General features: G+C 40.9%; 1 protein-coding gene and 1 long non-coding RNA gene across 10 annotated transcripts in view; both read right to left on the bottom strand.

The window, feature by feature from the left end:
* LOC127527745 (zona pellucida sperm-binding protein 4-like) overlaps positions 1–17,361 on the bottom strand; it is a 64,325-nt gene that overhangs the window by 25,704 nt on the left and 21,260 nt on the right. The gene's annotated exons all lie outside the window — the stretch shown is intronic.
* Positions 244–588, bottom strand: LOC114641577 (uncharacterized). The gene is made up of 2 exons (XR_003714357.2): positions 480–588; positions 244–365 (listed from the first exon to the last, which is right to left on the bottom strand). It is a non-coding gene; the product is annotated as an uncharacterized LOC114641577 (long non-coding RNA).

Below are 17,361 nucleotides of genomic sequence, written 5' to 3'. Positions count from 1 at the left end.
ATGGAGTGCTTTTAATGGATTGTCAGATGACCAGAGAAGACTTGGGAAAGATGGGATGTGATAAATAAGAAAAGGAGGCCAGCATTGAATGATGAAACAAAGTCCTAACTGAAGGTCACCATTTTATAATAAAGCCAAAAAAAAACTCAACAGCTGGAACTTGGACCCCAGACCCACAGGTTAACTCAATTTTAAAATTGCGCAAGACAAGATTCCAACCATTCATGAAATAAAGAGCCTTCATTAAAATTTCAGATTCACTTTCTGCCTGTTCAACCTTCTCACAGCAACTACAGCCAAAACCAAGACCACCATCAACATGGCAGCTGCAGCTCCCAGCACCAGGTATCCAGTGGGAAGAAGGGCTGTGGGAGGAAGACAAAGGACATTTACTCTCCAAGCCATACAGTGAAGGATGAAGAGAAAAGGATCAGTCAAACGCACGAGCAGAACTCCAGTAGGAGGATCAAGATGGTTACCTTTCTGCTCCAGTTTGGATGTTTGCACCTGGTTAGCCTCCATGACCACTGTGAAGGAGCACATTCTGCCTGGAGGGACCAATTTGTGCCAACTTGTCTGTAACTCTGCCAGATCCTGAAGACAAAGGGGTTGGCTTAATTTAACACACGCCAAGCCCCCTTACAAGGCAGCCAACCAGATTTTTCCACCCAATGTCCATGGGGCAAAATGTCTCCATACCACTCCCTCTGGGTATAGCTTCAAATACAAGGCACTGCATTAGTAACAGTGATGCCATGTTCTACAACCAGACACCACAGCCAAACCCAACTGGCATAAACTATTAACTTCGTGCAGGGCAGCTCTGATAACAGGGGTCTGCTGCAGAGGGATAGTAGGCAGCAGCAACAAAGTAGATGAAGATCTACAGAGAAACCAAGGACACAGCAAGGAAGCCAAATATCTCTATGAGCCCAAACAGCACAGAAACTTCTTGCCATCGCATAGGTCTAATTGCTATAATGTTCTGTATGACTACTAATAAACACCATGAATACAAAACAATTAAACAGAACTACTGTCCCAAAACCCCTACATTGAAAGATATTTCCACGGTGTGCTGGCATGTGATCAAGTCCCTAAAGTCTTACCGTCTACCACACTAGTTGGTCTCTTATTCCAAGTGTCTATCGTTCTTTGTGAAAATAAAAACATTCTAAATGCCATCCATCCATTTTCCAACCCGCTGAATCCAAACACAGGGTCACGGGGGTCTGCTAGAGCCCATCCCAGCCAACACAGGGCACAAGGCAGGAACCAATCCCGGGCAGGGTGCCAACCCACCGCATTGACACACACAAACACACCCACACACCAAACACACACTAGGGCCAATTTAGAATTGCCAATCCACCTAACCTGCATGTCTTTGGACTGTGGGAGGAAACCCACGCAGACACGGGGAGAACATGCAAACTCCATGCAGGGAGGACCCGGGAAGCGAACCCAGGTCCCCAGGTCTCCCAACTGCGCCACCGTGCCGCCCAAACTTTCTAAACGTTTGTGTGAAATTTCCCCTTCACAAGTTTCCAGCTGTGCCCCTGTGTTCTTGATGAACTCATTTTAAAGTCACCGTCTCGATCCACTGCACTCATTCCCTTCATCATTTTAAACACTTCAGTCAGGTCTCCACTTAATCTCCTTAAGGCTCAGCCCCTTCTGTCATTCCTCTTTGTTCATCCCCTGTAGCCCTGAATCAGCCCAGTTGCTCTTCTCTGCACCTTTTCTAGTGCTGCCAGGTCCTTTTTTTGGAAGAAATAAGTGGACAGGACTGGCGAGCTTTGTTGAGTTGAATGGCCCGTTCTCGTCTAGAGTGTTCTAATAACAAAAAAATAACGGTGTGCCGGCCACGTTTGTAGTGAATACTCGCCATCAAACCCCACCCGGAAAACACTGGCTGGGGATTTACCTCACAGAAGACGGAAATGGAGTTTTTTTGATTCTTATGGAAATCCTCCGGACTTTATCTACTTCCCGAATGACATTTACCATTTTTAGTTTTATTTTGATTTTATTAATTTTCATTGTAATCATTCCATACAAATAGATCAATTTATAACCCAACAAATTAAAGACAAATCAAACCCCACCCCCGAGAAGGAGAGCTTTGCCGAAGGAGAATTGCTTAGGGCTTTTTAATAAGGCAACAACAAACAAAAGAAAGGGAGAAATATATTATATATATATGTAAATAAGAGATGGAGAAGGGAATTAAATGCGGTAATAGTTATTTCTCTTATTCTAAAATAATACTGATTAAATCCTGCCAGGTTTTGAAAAAATTTTGTACAGATCCTCTGCGAATTTGATTTTTTCCAATTTCACATAAAATAGAACATCGGTTTCCCACTGACTTATCAGAGTTAGGATTCTTCCAATTTAACAGAATAAGTCTGCGTGCCAAAAGTGTAGTGAATGCAATCACCGTTTGCTTGTCCTTCTCCACTTCAAGTCCGTCTGGAAGAACACCAAACACAGCTGTTAATGGGTTAGGAGGGTGTGACCCCAAGGCTGTCTGAAAGGCATTTAAAAATTTTTAAATTTTTACCATTTCTTACGCAAAAACTAAACAAATCATGAACAACAGGCAGGTTCAAAGTTGGTTCTCGGCCAAATGCAGTCAACACTGCCTCTTCGATCTTCATCAGAGAGGAAAAGGTCTCCTGTACACCTCTTTAATAAAAAAAAAAGTATTCTGAAGACGTGAACAATAATGACGCTATGGTCTCTAAATTTGTTCGTTCCTGGCTTCCTTCACCGGGACTCTGTTTTTATCAGCACCCCTGCGTGCAAAGATCAGAGACCTATAAATGTTTCAATAGACGGTTAAAGGATGACGACAGTCGAATGAGAAACAAATTAATAAGCGAACCATTCGAGTCTTTTTTTTCCTCGGTTTCCGTCGGTAGGGGCCAACTTCTGTTTGATGAGCAGGGAGGGGGACGGCGGCTGGCTTAAACCTGAAGGTGTTCTCGTTTCATCATTAGGTACGACAGAAAATGGAATGTTCAAACCGGCCATGGCGTTTACAAATTCCTTCCACCCACGCGGTCTCCTATGCTCAGGTATTGTATGAGAAGCGGTCAGATTACGGACCAAATCCACCCTGTTGGATCCGACCAAAGGTTTACCTTCTAACAGCAGCTCTCCATGATTATTCCAAAACGCGTGATGGAGATCAACGGACATTTTATGTAAAACAAATTCAACATTTTTCTTTGCTTTTATAGGCGCGCTTCTCAAAACCTCTTGCCAAACATTGTCCTCAGAAACCTTGACTGTTCTAACGTCCCCCTCGACATTTTCTTCTTTTGGTAAGACGAGCGTCAGACTGCTAGTTTCTTTATCGGCCTTTTTAACTAGCGTCAGATATCTCTGCAAGATAGAAGTGTAAAGCTTCACCTTCTCGTCAGCCCCTATATCACCGTGTTGCAGAACATTTCTCATTTCTATGTCCAGTTCCTGTGGCGCTCGAGAGATCATTCAGGTTAGCACTCTTGTTGAAAAAGAGGCGTTTAAAAGAATTTTACGGCAGCAACAAGAACAACGGAGTAAGGCCTGGAGGTTTCTGCTTATTCTGGCCAACATGCTGATAGAATATGTATCTGACTCCGAACAGCTTATCTTTTCATAGTGTACACGACAGACCTGTTAAGCGCAGTTCGTCGTGGGTCCGTGCCTTTAAATCCACTAGGAGATAGCCGTACGGCAGTTTTGTAGCATCTTCGAAAGCTTCCAAAAAGAACTTAACACACCCCAAATACATTTGGCGGGCCAAGGTAGTAATCTGCAATTTGTCCCTGGGGTTTTTAAAAAAAGAGTAATATAATTGGCGTTAAGATTAATCGTTTGGCTTTTCTTTCCTTGAAAGAATAAAATTTTGAACCAAGTAAATGATAGACAGATTCCGCTGACGAGTATATTTTGTGTAAGCTTTTTCTAGTGCCTGGCTTTCGGAAGCCGATTCCATCAGATCATCTATAAATGACCAAATTTATTTTCTCAGGAGGGAGAAGTTCATCGTCGCATAAAGACTTTGGGAGCCCCTCAATAAATTTTAACTGCTGAAATTTAGCCGATAGCTCACCGTACATTTTCTTCCAGCAACTATAAAACCAAATTATAAAATTTTGAAAAGGTTGAGACACAACGTGGTTGGAATGTTCCAATAATTTTTTCACATAATTGGATTTACCGGAACACGAGGGACCAGAGATAATTTTAGCGAAGGGGTGTTGAAGGCGTGCGTCAAAATCTCTTTTAGTAGCCATAAGCTCTGGTGTTGTAATCTTTTAGGAGAACCCTCGTTATACACCACTCTGAATTTCTTCCTGAGTGGTCCGTTTTCTAAAGTGAAACGTTTATTTCGACGGATTTGCTTACCGTGATCCAGTAACTCTTGTGGAGGGGCTTTAGGAGAGGTCAAAAAATTCTGAACTAGATTGGTTAGTGACTCGAGGTTTACAATTTTACTGGTTTCGTGACTGATGGTGATACCTTTTACCTTCATACATGTTTTGCCTTGTGCTGTTTTATACCCGTACGTCTTTGGACCGCCTGAAGCAAATTCGGGGATATAAAATCACCAGGATTTAACTCAGTGGTGAGCTCTCCTAAATAGTCACCCAGAGGAGGATTGTACTGACCAGGCTGAGAAGTAAAAATGGCGTGGTACAACACCCTCACCCCCCACCCCAGACTGTCCAGTAAATCATACAAGTCTAACCAGGCATAGGCCATGGTGAAAGCAGCAATGACAACATCAACGATACCAGGTAGGGTATACTTTTCATCGGCATACTTCCATTGTATTTGAGCAATATCATCGCTGATAAATTCAAAGTAAGAAACATTATACTGTTTGGAGAAAATATATTACAAGAATTCCTCACCATCCTTGACTAAGCTAGTAGGAAGATGGAGAGGTTTTTGCCCAAATTTACCCCAAAGAGAATTTAAAAACTATGAAATCTGTCTCTTGGCTGGATTTACGGTGATGTTATCGCGGTCCAATTGTACACCTTGCTTCCGATAATAAATCAGAAATATAAACGGTCTTGGTAAGCCTCATCTGTACACCAGGCTGGATAACCCAATGCCTCATGCTTGCCTTTCAGATAAAGCCTGATATAGTCTAAGAAAAACTCAGAAGTATGTTCGGGGTAATGCAAAGTCTTGTATACTTTTGAAACGTTATAACCTTTGTCAATGGGCTATGCTATTTCCACACTGCACCAAGTCCCAGTTAAAGCTCTCTCATCCTCTGTGTGATGACAGTCTACAGTCGGAGCTTCTGCACTGAAAAAAAATGATTATGTTGGGAGATTAATGTAATGCATTTTTTATAATTGACAATAGGTTGTTTCAAATCATTTCTATGTTTTCATCAAACTTGAATATCTTAAAAAAAAAAAAAAAAAAAAAAAAAAACCCGACATCTCGCGCATGCGTTTAGTCTTTACCGTAAAGTAACGTGTTTTTAACCGCGAAAAGCCCTGTACACCCATTTCAAATGAATTTGGCATTTTCGGTTTGCTTTGTCCCTGGTGAGTAAATCTTTGTATTACTTTATTAGACTTTGCTTTATTGAGAATGCATATATCATATAATACATTCGTAGTTGCACAAATGTTCCTTAACAAATACTGTAATTTCATTAATAAAAGATTGATATAGGATATTGTATTTTCGTGTGTATAACATCAAATGTTGGCGGCCCCGACTTTGGCAGAGGTATGCATTGCTAACAAACTAGTGCGGTTCTTTAACTCATCACAGCTCATGGATGTTAAGATTAATTACTAGGTCGTTTACACTATCACGATTAAAAAAATCATGCTCTTTCAAAACGTAGCAGATGTAGAAGCTACAGTGAAAGTCAGTGCACGGGCCCTTTTGCTGCTCTGGAAAACTCCTGTCAAGACGGGATGTTCGCTGGTTGCACGAGTGAGTCCTGCAGGCATCGGAATGGACCGTGACGATTCTTGAGCAGAGTCAGAGCTGTAAGTACAGTCGCACACATCACTTGTTAGCTCCACAGTAGTTTAGGTGAGCTCCATTAACACTGCTGACGCGGGGACTACTGGAGATGTACAGCAAATGTGCTGTAAAATAAAATGTAATGTCAGCTTTGTATATACTGTACAAACAAGAACCTTAAAAACCGAGCATGAAAATCTTTTGGGTATCTGTAAATGATAGGGTTAGTAAAGATATCCAGTTTGGAAAAATGTAGAAAACTATGTGACCTTAATATGTCTAATTCCCAATGATTATCATCCAGCTCTTTATGCACCAGTCAAGGTAAATATAATGGATTAAACTTGTTACTTTAAATCAGAGTTCGCCCTGGCTGTAGCCTCTTCTGTGCAGTTTTAACCTTACTTTAATTTTCATTATATGTAATTTCTGTCTGGAAAGCCAAGTTTAGATAAAGAAACAAATATAAATTTTATACTTAGAAACCTTACAGATTACTAAACAATAGCTGGTGCTTGTTACCAGTCCATCCACTTGCCCTGGCACCGAAACCCACTTTTATCTTGTAGGTTTTACTAGTTTTCAATCTGTTGTTGTTGTTGGAGTGGAACAGGACTCATTTCTTTCTCAAACATCTCTGGTAAGTTCATTGGTCTAAATTCTTGACTGTGAAGGGTGTTTGTGATTTATATTTTATCTATTTAGGTATAGGCAGCAGCTGAAGGTGAGTAGTGGCTACAATAATCATCATTTGAAAGTCAAGTGGTCCATTTCAAAAGGGACAACTTTATGAAATACCAAACTTTAAATGGCAAAAATATAATTTAATTCGAAAATGTTACAATATACAGGATGTCCAAGGAGATGGCATCTTAAGAGGCCAGCAGAGGACTACCATGGGCATCTAGGTCATCAAGGTGGAGACATTGGAGTCTATGCAGATGTTGGAATTATCGACTGGGTCATCATTCTGGACAATCTGAACGCTGTAGCAAGAGCCTGTGCATTGATGTTAGGGATGATTTATGCATTTAACTCGCAGTATCCCAAAGAGCTAAAATGCTACTCTGAATTTGTGCAAAAACTATACTAAGGCAAATCTATGCTAAAAGGCTACCCCCTAAACATGATATGTGCAAATCTATAGTGTCTGTTCTCATCCTGTAAAGTATTTCTGTAATACTCTTAAAGTGAGGATTTTGTTCTGTTGTAAAGTTGTACTTTGAGATTCTTCAAATGTGCAGTTTCATGTGTCAACATTCTGGCAAAGCAACATTGTTGTATACTTTTCATTTACAATAAAGTTACTTAAAGCTTTGTTTTAAATCTTAGTTTCTATTGTTTCTGTCCTAAAATTGACTTTCAAAGTTTAACAACTCAAATATATTAATACTATATTTTTATTTTATACACCAGTTTACTCAAAAACATTTTAGTAATTACTAACATTAAAACACAGATTGAGTTCATTTTACTTAAATGTTCTCCAGAAAAGTGTTTAAGTAAAATGAACATGCATAACTAGTTGCAGTAAGGCAAAATTATAGTAAAATCTACTCAAAATAAATGAGCCGATTGTTTTTTAGGACTATTGGTAGATAATGTAATTATATAGAAGTGGATTTACATGAATAAATTTCATGCAAAAACTAAATTTCTCAAAAAAAAATTTTCAGTGTCTCTCCGCACAGGTGCGACAGAGGGTGAACATTAATTTCCTGCAAAACCTGAGAGGCAGGACTGGAAAATTAAGACCAGGTGGAGGCTGGACGGTGGCTTTAAGCCAAAATACTGCCCGCGATCGGCACACTGCTTAAAAAAAATGATAGTGGGATGACCGACCGGGTACATTTGTTTTATTCACAAATTGGTACAAGCTAGTGAAATCATAATAGTGAATCTGTTTGGTGCCCACTGCCTTGTGGTACAATTTTATGGTGTTGGTATGGCCACCGAACAAGTCCCTCGGTTGCATACGTTGGGGGGAAAATCGCAGTGTTTTAAGAAAGATTGTAACCTGAGGTCTTGTTTTTTCCCTCGTCTCCCAGTCATGCTCCCAGAGCACATGCACATCTAGATTACATTTTGTCTTATTTCCAATTTTCGCATAAACTTTTGGTACATAACCACACAAGTCATGCCAGTTAAAAGGATGGGTACTGTTTAAATCATAACATTCTGGACAGCTGTGATAAAAACAATCCGCAAAATCAAAGGCAGTCAGAATACCTTTAACTATGGCATAGTCATCAAAATAAAAGGAACCCTTCTTTACTTCCAAGGGTTTAGAGCGTGTCGAATGTTCAATTTTTCTGTTTCACAGATACGATAACCATTGAATAGATGCATTCGAATAAATTTTTCTGACTACTATTGTAATGGTCAGAAGGAATTATACAGAGACTTTGGGGGCATACAGTTTTGCCTGTACATGGCCATACATAGAGATGCCAGGGTCATGCATTGAAACGGGTCCATATTGCCAATTTTGATGACCTCGTCTCTGAATTTAATACATGCTGTTCTAAGAATTTCAATGTAATTTTTACAATAAAAAGCCATCTCCTCTAAAATTAAAAACGCCATGCTTGACACCATCGTACGAGGCAAGTTTTTCTTTGGTCATCATGCTCTGGCCACCGTAGCATTCAGGCTCAGGGTAGGGGCTGATAGAATTCGGATTTTCAGCCGTATTGAAGAAATGGGGGAAAATAAAGCCATGGGATTTGAAGCCGCAAAAGGTTAAGCATGGCACTTAATTTCATTGTTAATTCAAAGAATCTATAAAACGTAACTGATAACCATCATCTGTGAAACACATCAGCTTATTTACTTTAGTAACATGAGGGTTCACACCATTTTCAAGCAAATACTTCATTAAAAAAAGTACCCATCATAACCTTTTGAATTATGAGCTATGAAGCTATAGCCTTGATACTTGGGATGACGGTATCTGGCAAAGAACTGGCATACACAATCTTCACCCGCCCAGAACCAGGATTTACCCCGCAAGAACTTAGTGTATATGTAATTAGGAATGTGTACACCCGTTTCTTGCCAACTTTCAAAATCATAATACACTTATTTCTCACAACGATCCTCAGACTGCAAGGTTCCTATAAAGCACGGATGGTTTTCTGCATCATTTTCAATTTTTGCTTTACAAACAGCATTCCTTGGGCTGACATTTATGGGGTTTTGAGACGGCATTCACTGTGTAAGTTTTGTAACGCAGGGGACACATTTTTGCAGTGGCACAGGCTGCTTCCATATCATTGGTCTTGTCGTTAAATTTAGGAATCATATGCTGAATAAAAAAATTGGGACCGGTGGTAACAGTTGCAATCACCACACTTGACAAGTTCTTCAGGGATCGGCCAGCAATCTGGGGAGAAACAGATAGTGCAGTGGCCTTCACAACGATGGCTAAGGATTGAGTGGTAGCTTATGTAACAGTAGTCACACATGGATTTCACCCCCAGAAACCCCTTTAAAAATTCAAGATTCCGTAGTAATGGTTATCATGTAAAAATAGGTTTTGGAGTTTCTACCTCTGGCGCTTTCAAAATCTCAGGCACCTGTACCAGACAACAATTTTAAAATCCAGCAAGTTTTCAAATTTATGAAGGTCTGCACAGGACACTTTCATGCTCCGATAATCCAGCCCTGCTCTGAAGGTTATACGCTTCACGCCTGCATAACTGCGGGTTTTGCATGTACCGGTCCTCCATTAGGCTAAGCAGACAAAAGGCAAAACAGAGCAGATTCCAATAAGAAATAATTAAATGCCTTCCTTTCTAACTATTTCATGATTGATTAGAGACGATACCTTGCGAGTGCCATGAGCGCCCCCGCTAGGTGACCGAACAATGTGTGACTAGCATCCGAGACTTATCCGCAAGCACACTCGCATGACTCTGAAGAAAATCTTCTACAATATTAGAGCCAGTCAGCTGTATTAACACGCTTATAGGTAAGGAATCGGCATGCAACTCTAACTGTACAACATCTTGCGGATTTAAAGTACCTGAAAAACTACCCAGAATTCTGTGCAGCATCTCATGAATACTGTTAAACACCTCCTCGTAAGACTAGTTCATAGGCGTCGGCGAAATTTAAAGGGTGTCTTATTTCAGTGTGATTAAAAGCAGGTCTGTCGAGCTGCTGAAAAAAAATTCCCCAACCACCATCACTAGAGACAGCAGAGGGCCCGGCCCTGCCCATTTCACCTGAAGTAGAGAGGGCGAGGGTTTAGATACCACAGGACATAACTGGCGCAACTGAAGGGGTAACCACAAAATGGCTGTGCAATAGGGGCTGAGGAAGCAGTGACTGAAACAGAGGGCATGATTGAAGCAGAGGGGGTTACTGAAGCAGACAGCTTGGCAACAGCTGGCAGGATTGAAGCAGTAGCTACAGGGTGCGAGACTGAAGCAGAGGGTGTAGAAAGGACAGAAACAGAGCAAGACTGGAGCAGGGGGCAAGATTGAAGCAGAGGAGACTGAAGCAGTTGGTAGGATTGAAGCAGGGGGAAAGACTGAAGCAGTAGCTACAGGGTGCGAAACAGAAGTAGAGGGGGAAGAGGGCTTCAGTCTTGCCATCTGCTTCAGTACCCTGAGGGAACAGAAGGGATAGCTATAGCTGAACAGAAGGGGCAGAGGGGAGACTGAAAAGGTGCCAGCAACTGGTGCTGAAGCAGAGGGCCCAGAAGGGTTAGCTATAGCTGAAGTAACAGACAGGAGCAGAAGTTACAAATGGCATAACTGAAACCGATGTCACCAAAGGGGTAGCCGAGCCTGATGTGGCCATACTGAGAGAGGGGGCAGGGTTCTGGGTGGGCAGCCCAAAAGGCTGAGCCTTTACAGAACCCACACTGTTTGTTAAACCATGACCGGTTTGAACATTCACATTTTCGTTCAAAGACCGCCAAACCTTTTCTAACAAGTTATTTAATGTTTGCATTTCATCAGGGTGGCTACTGGAGGCAGGGTTTCTAAAAGGCTGTCAAGCTGGTCAGGCAATGGGAGTTGGTAACAGTTGAAGGAACTCATGGTTGCCATTATATTATTCAGTTGGAACATGAATTGATTTTGCCAATTAATATATTCCAATTCATTAAAATATCGGGGTGGTGGAGTAGGCATTTTTGGGGGCCCAAATAGAATAAGTTCATTCACCAGAACCTGCAATAACCCAGCATTTTGTCCAAGTCCTCACTTGCACACCTTTTGCCAGTCATTTGGGGGAAAAGTTTTCTAAAATAGCATACAATAAAATCTTTTCATGTAAATATGGAGAAAAGGAATAAGTTTTGAAAATCCAAGAGCACTCATTCAATTGCAGCAGCCTTAGTGGGATCAAATCTTTCAGGTTCGCCGATTTGGGTGAGAAGTCCAGGTGATGGATACTCGGGGGTTCACCACCGTTTGTATCGAGTCCGTAAGCCTGGAGGAGAGGCGGGTTCTGAAGAAAAAAAACAAAAAAAACCAAACAAGACTAAGTTCTTTTTAAAAATAAACATTTGCGCCGCACTCACAATTAGTTCAACTTACCGGGATGCGTGAAAGATGTTCAATAATAGACTGTCCGATTCTAGAGGCCGACGGGAACCTTTGGAAGAATAACCACTCTTGGGAGCATCGAGTATTCTGTTAAAAAAAAAAAAAAAAAAAAAAAAAAAAAAAGTGTACATATTTAACCCCCAACGCCTTAATTTTCTTCCACACATCCAAACCCTCAGTTGATAGTACTCGCGGGTTTCTGGGGACTTTGAGGCAGGATTTTTATTCTCAAAAAAGACAGTCGGGACGTTTGGGAGAAAGCTCATAGGTGCCAAGTTGTTGATGTTCCTCCTCTAAGGGGCGGGGGACCATTGTAGCAGGAAATAAGCCTCATTCAGACACTCACTGCTAGAAGGTTCACATCTGTGCAATAGCACCGTTATGTTTTACCGAGAGACCGTTGCCCTAAACGCCCCGTGTATTTTAAAGCTGATATACTGTAAATGTGAAATGAGGTCAATTTGACATTTACCCGATTAACTCAGAACAAATTTATCAAGTACCATAGACTTGAGACCCCTTTTTAAAGATCATTGTGAATATAAGAGTTGCTAGTGGAAAATATTTCATTTAATAACTTTGTTCTTAGGCCATAAGAATGTAAAAAGTGACATTTAATCGCTTTTTAAAAATAGTGTTATTAAGTTCGCAGAGCCAGTGCTGAAAAGCGTGTTAAGAAAATACACTTCTGATTTTTACTAAAATTCTTACTTTGATTTAGGTGTGAGAAGTATTGTTAAAACTGATAAAAAAAAAAAAAACACAAAAAAAAAAACACTAACACGCTCAAATTAGATTAAGACTTAACTGATTAGGTTGAAAACAGAAAAGCGCCGACTTCCTGGCGGGATAGAATTGTTGCAACGTCTGGGTGTCTTATTGCTGAGGCATAACACAAAAGGTAAGCATTTTAGATCATCATGAAAACAAAGGCGCTGAATTCTAGGCGCTGCCTTGTTACGGCATGGTAATTAAAGTGTAACGAGAGGTTCCGATTGATCATATTGTTAAAGCAGATTTGGTGTCTTCCTTTGGGAAGGTAATTGAAGCCTAGTCTTAGCTTAATTGTTTTGAATCTGAAATTTAAAAAGGCGCGCAGGCATAAGGAGTGAATATTTTTAGAAAGTTGAACATAGATGTGGCAAAGTATTTTCTTACTTTTGATTAGTTTTTATAAAATGATCTTAACTTCGGTTCGGCTAGATAATTGTATATATTTATTTTCTTACTATTAGTTTATAAAATGAAGTGGTGTGTCGAGTTTATAACTTAGAGCGGGGGAGTGAATATCTTACATTGTTTAGTTATGGCTATGCAGGAAAGAAGTGTTTAATATTAGTTTTGATTCTGCTGTTAATAAAATGAAGCGGGGAGTCAGCTTATTTTCATATTTTTATAGTTTCATAACTATATTAAGCCCCGCCCCAAATATGCAAATATGTAAAGTCAATCATCCGTGTGACAATAGCCGTCTGTATAACTACTACCGTCGTAAATGTCATCTTAAAACCGACCCAGTTAATCGCTACCTGCTTCTAGGACTTCCTCCTGACCGGATAGCAGCAAATCACCACAGAACATGGTTGATATTCCAGCTCTTTGCACATCTAGAATCGTTTAATGCATTTCTGCATGAAAGTGATATCCTATACAAGTCACTATGTTACTGATAAATATACAATGACACTAACCAAATCTTGCTTGTGTGAAAAAGTATATGCAACATTCTCATTACTTTAGTAAAAATTGGTTTTCACCCTTGATTAAATAAATTTTCTTGAAACATTTTTATAACTTAACTATTCAATTCAGTTTTTTACTTAAGTTAAAATTTAATGACAGCACTTCCTCTCGCATCGATTTCTTGGTCTTAAGACATTCAGGTGTAAGGTTTATCCGTAAGAGCTATTTTACTATGAGTGCAAGTATAAAGCATATTTAATCTCATAATGAGCAACTAGCATTTCATTCCGAATAGATGTAAGCATTTGTTGTTTTCATGAAAACTTTCCCTTCATGTGGGAAAGAGTCTAACAACTGAAGTTGTTGGCTTACAAGCACATTTCTCGGATAGTTACGCACTTTTTTTTTCCTCCAAGTTTTTAAACGATTTAAAAACCACACACACGATATATGGCGCTTGTCCTACACGCCGACCCGTAAACAAAGACGTTTGCCTAACCGTCGCAGTAGTTGACCATTTAATTAATGTTCTATATAGGTAATGTATTTTCTGGTTAACACTTATTTAGCAATGTTCGATTTCCTACGTCCGATTTTATTTCAGGATTTTCGCTATTGCATACTGAAAAAGGCAGCCATTCATTTAAGCAGATATGTTGGCATAAATGCAGGAAGTGTTTGAAGAGCGGAATTTGCCTCAGGATTTCACGGTTTCTTTCCCATTTACCACTCATTCCTGTGTTATTTGTGTAATAAGAAAATTTGCATCGACGATTTGAAAGTCAGCAATTCAATAAAAATTATCCTCAGACATTCGATTTAATTTTCCTTTGAAAATTAAACTTGACTATGTTCAAATAGATATGGAATTTTAGTATGCATTTGTTATCCAGTCAGTCCAGCATTGCATTATTACTCATTGAGTACTGCAATTCTAATGAATGAGTAAAATAAAAACCAATTTTGCCACTTATTTAAATCACTCATTTTAAAATTAGGTTTACTCAATAGTGCAGTATATTAAACCACTCAATTTCTTCTAATTTGTTGCGTTTTTAACAAAAGTACTTTTAACAGTGTACGGTTATTATCCGGTGGCGGAGTGGTAGCGCTGCAGTCCCGCAGAGAGTCACATCCCTTGTGTTCCCTGCCTGCACTTAGTTTTTGCAGGTGGGTTTCCACAGTGCGCGCCAGTTTCCTTCCTAAGACATGAAGGTTTGGCGACACTAAAAATGCCAGTGTACGAGTGCTTGTCTTCACTTTATGAGTTAATGTCCCATACAGGGATTGTTTCTGCCTCGTGCCCACTGCTAGCTGGAATGGGCACATCCCTGCATTGCTGGATGTGAATTGAAACATCCTTAGAATGTGGCAAGTTCTCCTTGGAATTTAATGGATGTTTCATAGTACTAGGGTGTTGTACTGTGTTAGCCATTATGAACGTACAGAAAAGCCAAGCAAAAGGACCTTTTATTGGCTAACTAAAGATTACAATATGCAAGCTTGAGGCAACTCAGATAAGAGTTGGCGTCATTTTGCTTGGCTTTCTCTACATGGACGTTTCATTAAAATTCACAACACAGCGACGCCCAACGTTTTATCACCGTGATGAGATCTTGCACTGCCACCTGCTGGAATAGTCCAGATATGTAAAATAAGCGAGCAAGCAGCACAATTGTGTAGAAGTAGCGTCCGCTGGAGCATGCGTCGCTCACCGTGAATTATAAACTCTGCTTCACGGGCCGCACGACAGGAGGGAGGTAGTGTGGTCCCTCACCAAGTATTGGGGTGCAGTTTACACCCCATATCGTTCTGGAGAGAAGAAAATCAGGCTTTAGTGTTACAGACGGCAAAGAACACAAGGTAAAAAATCTGCATGTGACAGAAATCCAAAACAGGTTAAGATCCGAGTTACAACGTAGAAGGGGGGGGGAATCCAACACTAGTACTCCACAATTGTCTCTTGTACAAAAGCTTATGGCATTTAAAAAAAAAAAAAAAAAAAAAGCTGAAACCCTTACTCAAGTTGCGCCCCCCCCCCCCCATTTTGACTAGCCGCCACCACCGATAACAAAAGTACTAGCAATGGAGCTCAAAGCTGTTCCAGCCACTACTAAAAAGGATTTGACATGTTAAGGCTGAAATATTGAAGGGGGCGGGTGTAACTACCCTCAAAAAAAGCCCACCACACACACACCTGCCCCCGGCTGGGTGCTAATCGTTTGTCCAAAAACCAGACCCACCCCCCCAAAAAAAAAAAAATCACAAGTCAGGCAGCCATAAAAATGAAGACTTCAGATTCACTTTTTGCCAGTTGAACCTCCTCATAGCAACTACATCCACAACCAGGACCACCATCAACATGGCAGCTGCAGCTCCCAGCACCAGGTATCCAGTGGGGAGACGACAAAGGACAATTACTTGCATTTATATAGCGCTTTTCTCACTACTCAAAGCGCTCAGCAATTGCAGGTTAAGGGCCTTGCTTAAGGGCCCAACAGAGCAGAGTCCCTTTTGGCATTTACGGGATTCGAACCGGCAACCTTCCGATTGCCAGTGCAGATCCCTAGCCTCAGAGCTACCACTCCATCCAATCACATCCTGGCCTACTGCAGTACTGGGATTTAAAGGATTACCTTCATCCTCCAGCTGTGATGTTTGCACCTGGTAAGCCTCAAAGACCATCGGACCACTGTGAAGGAGCACATTCTTTCTGGATGAAGCAATGTGTGCCTACTTGTCTGCAGCTCTGCCAGATCCTGAAAGCATTGGAAATTAAGGTTTAGTCTCACAAACTCACCGAATCCCCTTAACTAGCCAGACAATTTTGCATAGACAAGCGGCCCATACACCACTAGTTTGTATTGAGTGACTGACAGGACAACACATTTGAAACCATAAAGCCATATTCTACTAGATCTACAGGCAAACGACAGGCTACTCACTTCTTGCAGGGCAGCTCCGAGTACAGGGGTCTGTGGCAGAGGGATAGCAGGCAGCAGCAACACAGTAGATTAAGATCTACAGAAAGGGGCACGACACGTCTATGAAACCAACTACATGGATTCCCCAAAATTTCCCAATTGAAGCCCAAGCATTTCAAACAAGACCACAAGAGCCTGTAAGCAGCATTAGAAACAGGACTCCCATTGGGACAGAATACTTACCTTTTCAGCCAAGGCTTGCTGAGCTACAGGATCCACAAAAGCAAACAACTCAAACACAAATCTGTCCACAGTCACCAAGCTGGTCAAATAGTTGTCCCCTGTATTTGGGCAACTGAGACAAACAGACCCCCCCAGTTAGAACTGTCAACCCATGTTCTCCACCCCACCCTCACAAAGGGAGGAACATACCCATTCACCAGAAGGCTCCACTGGGGCTGGCTGGAAGCAGAAGGTCCTGGGGTGACCCAGCAGCCCCCAAGAGTCAGCACAAGGTTAGGGTCAGTCCTGTTCATGATGTGCACTTCCACAGCTACAGGATCCCTCAGCATTTTGGTCACTGGGTAGTCAGCATCCACATAGTAGGAGGTATAGGAGGGATCTGGACATGGAAAGGAGAGGGCATTAAAACCCGTTATCTCCCAAATTAATTTTTTTTTTAATTTTTTTGTTTCCGTTGTAAAGTTAGTCATTTGGAGTCCCTGGAACAGAAAAACCATGTAATCATGTTTCTTTTTGTTTACTTATGTAGATACAGCCTGTCCTCTAAATAGGACACTGGGATGACTTCACATAACAGAAGCTCTATGTACAATATGAGAACATATACATTTATTGCTCACAATTATGTCCTTACAAGAAAGTTACCAAACATAAGAGGAATCATAGTCCAAATGCCAACACTACTTATCATGAAATGGCTGAAAGCAAGTACGGCAAAGTGTTGTATTGCACTTGTTGCAATATGTTTTAGGCTTGCCTTTGCATCCTTCACGCTGACAGCGACGCTGTTTATCCCTCTGCATCAAAAAATGTCCCACGCCATCGTATCACATCATGTCAGCTCCTGTTGGTAGTCTGGGCACCCTGGGTCTTCCTGCATGCTTGCGTTGGACAGTGGTCTTCAAATAAACTATGGCAATTGCTCGTCTGAAATCCTTCAATGATATGGCATT

This window comes from Erpetoichthys calabaricus, chromosome 5, assembly GCF_900747795.2.
Source record: "Erpetoichthys calabaricus chromosome 5, fErpCal1.3, whole genome shotgun sequence".
Lineage (NCBI taxonomy): Eukaryota > Metazoa > Chordata > Cladistia > Polypteriformes > Polypteridae > Erpetoichthys > Erpetoichthys calabaricus.
Note: the sequence above shows the minus strand (reverse complement) of the source record. Positions and strands in the feature narration are given on the sequence as shown.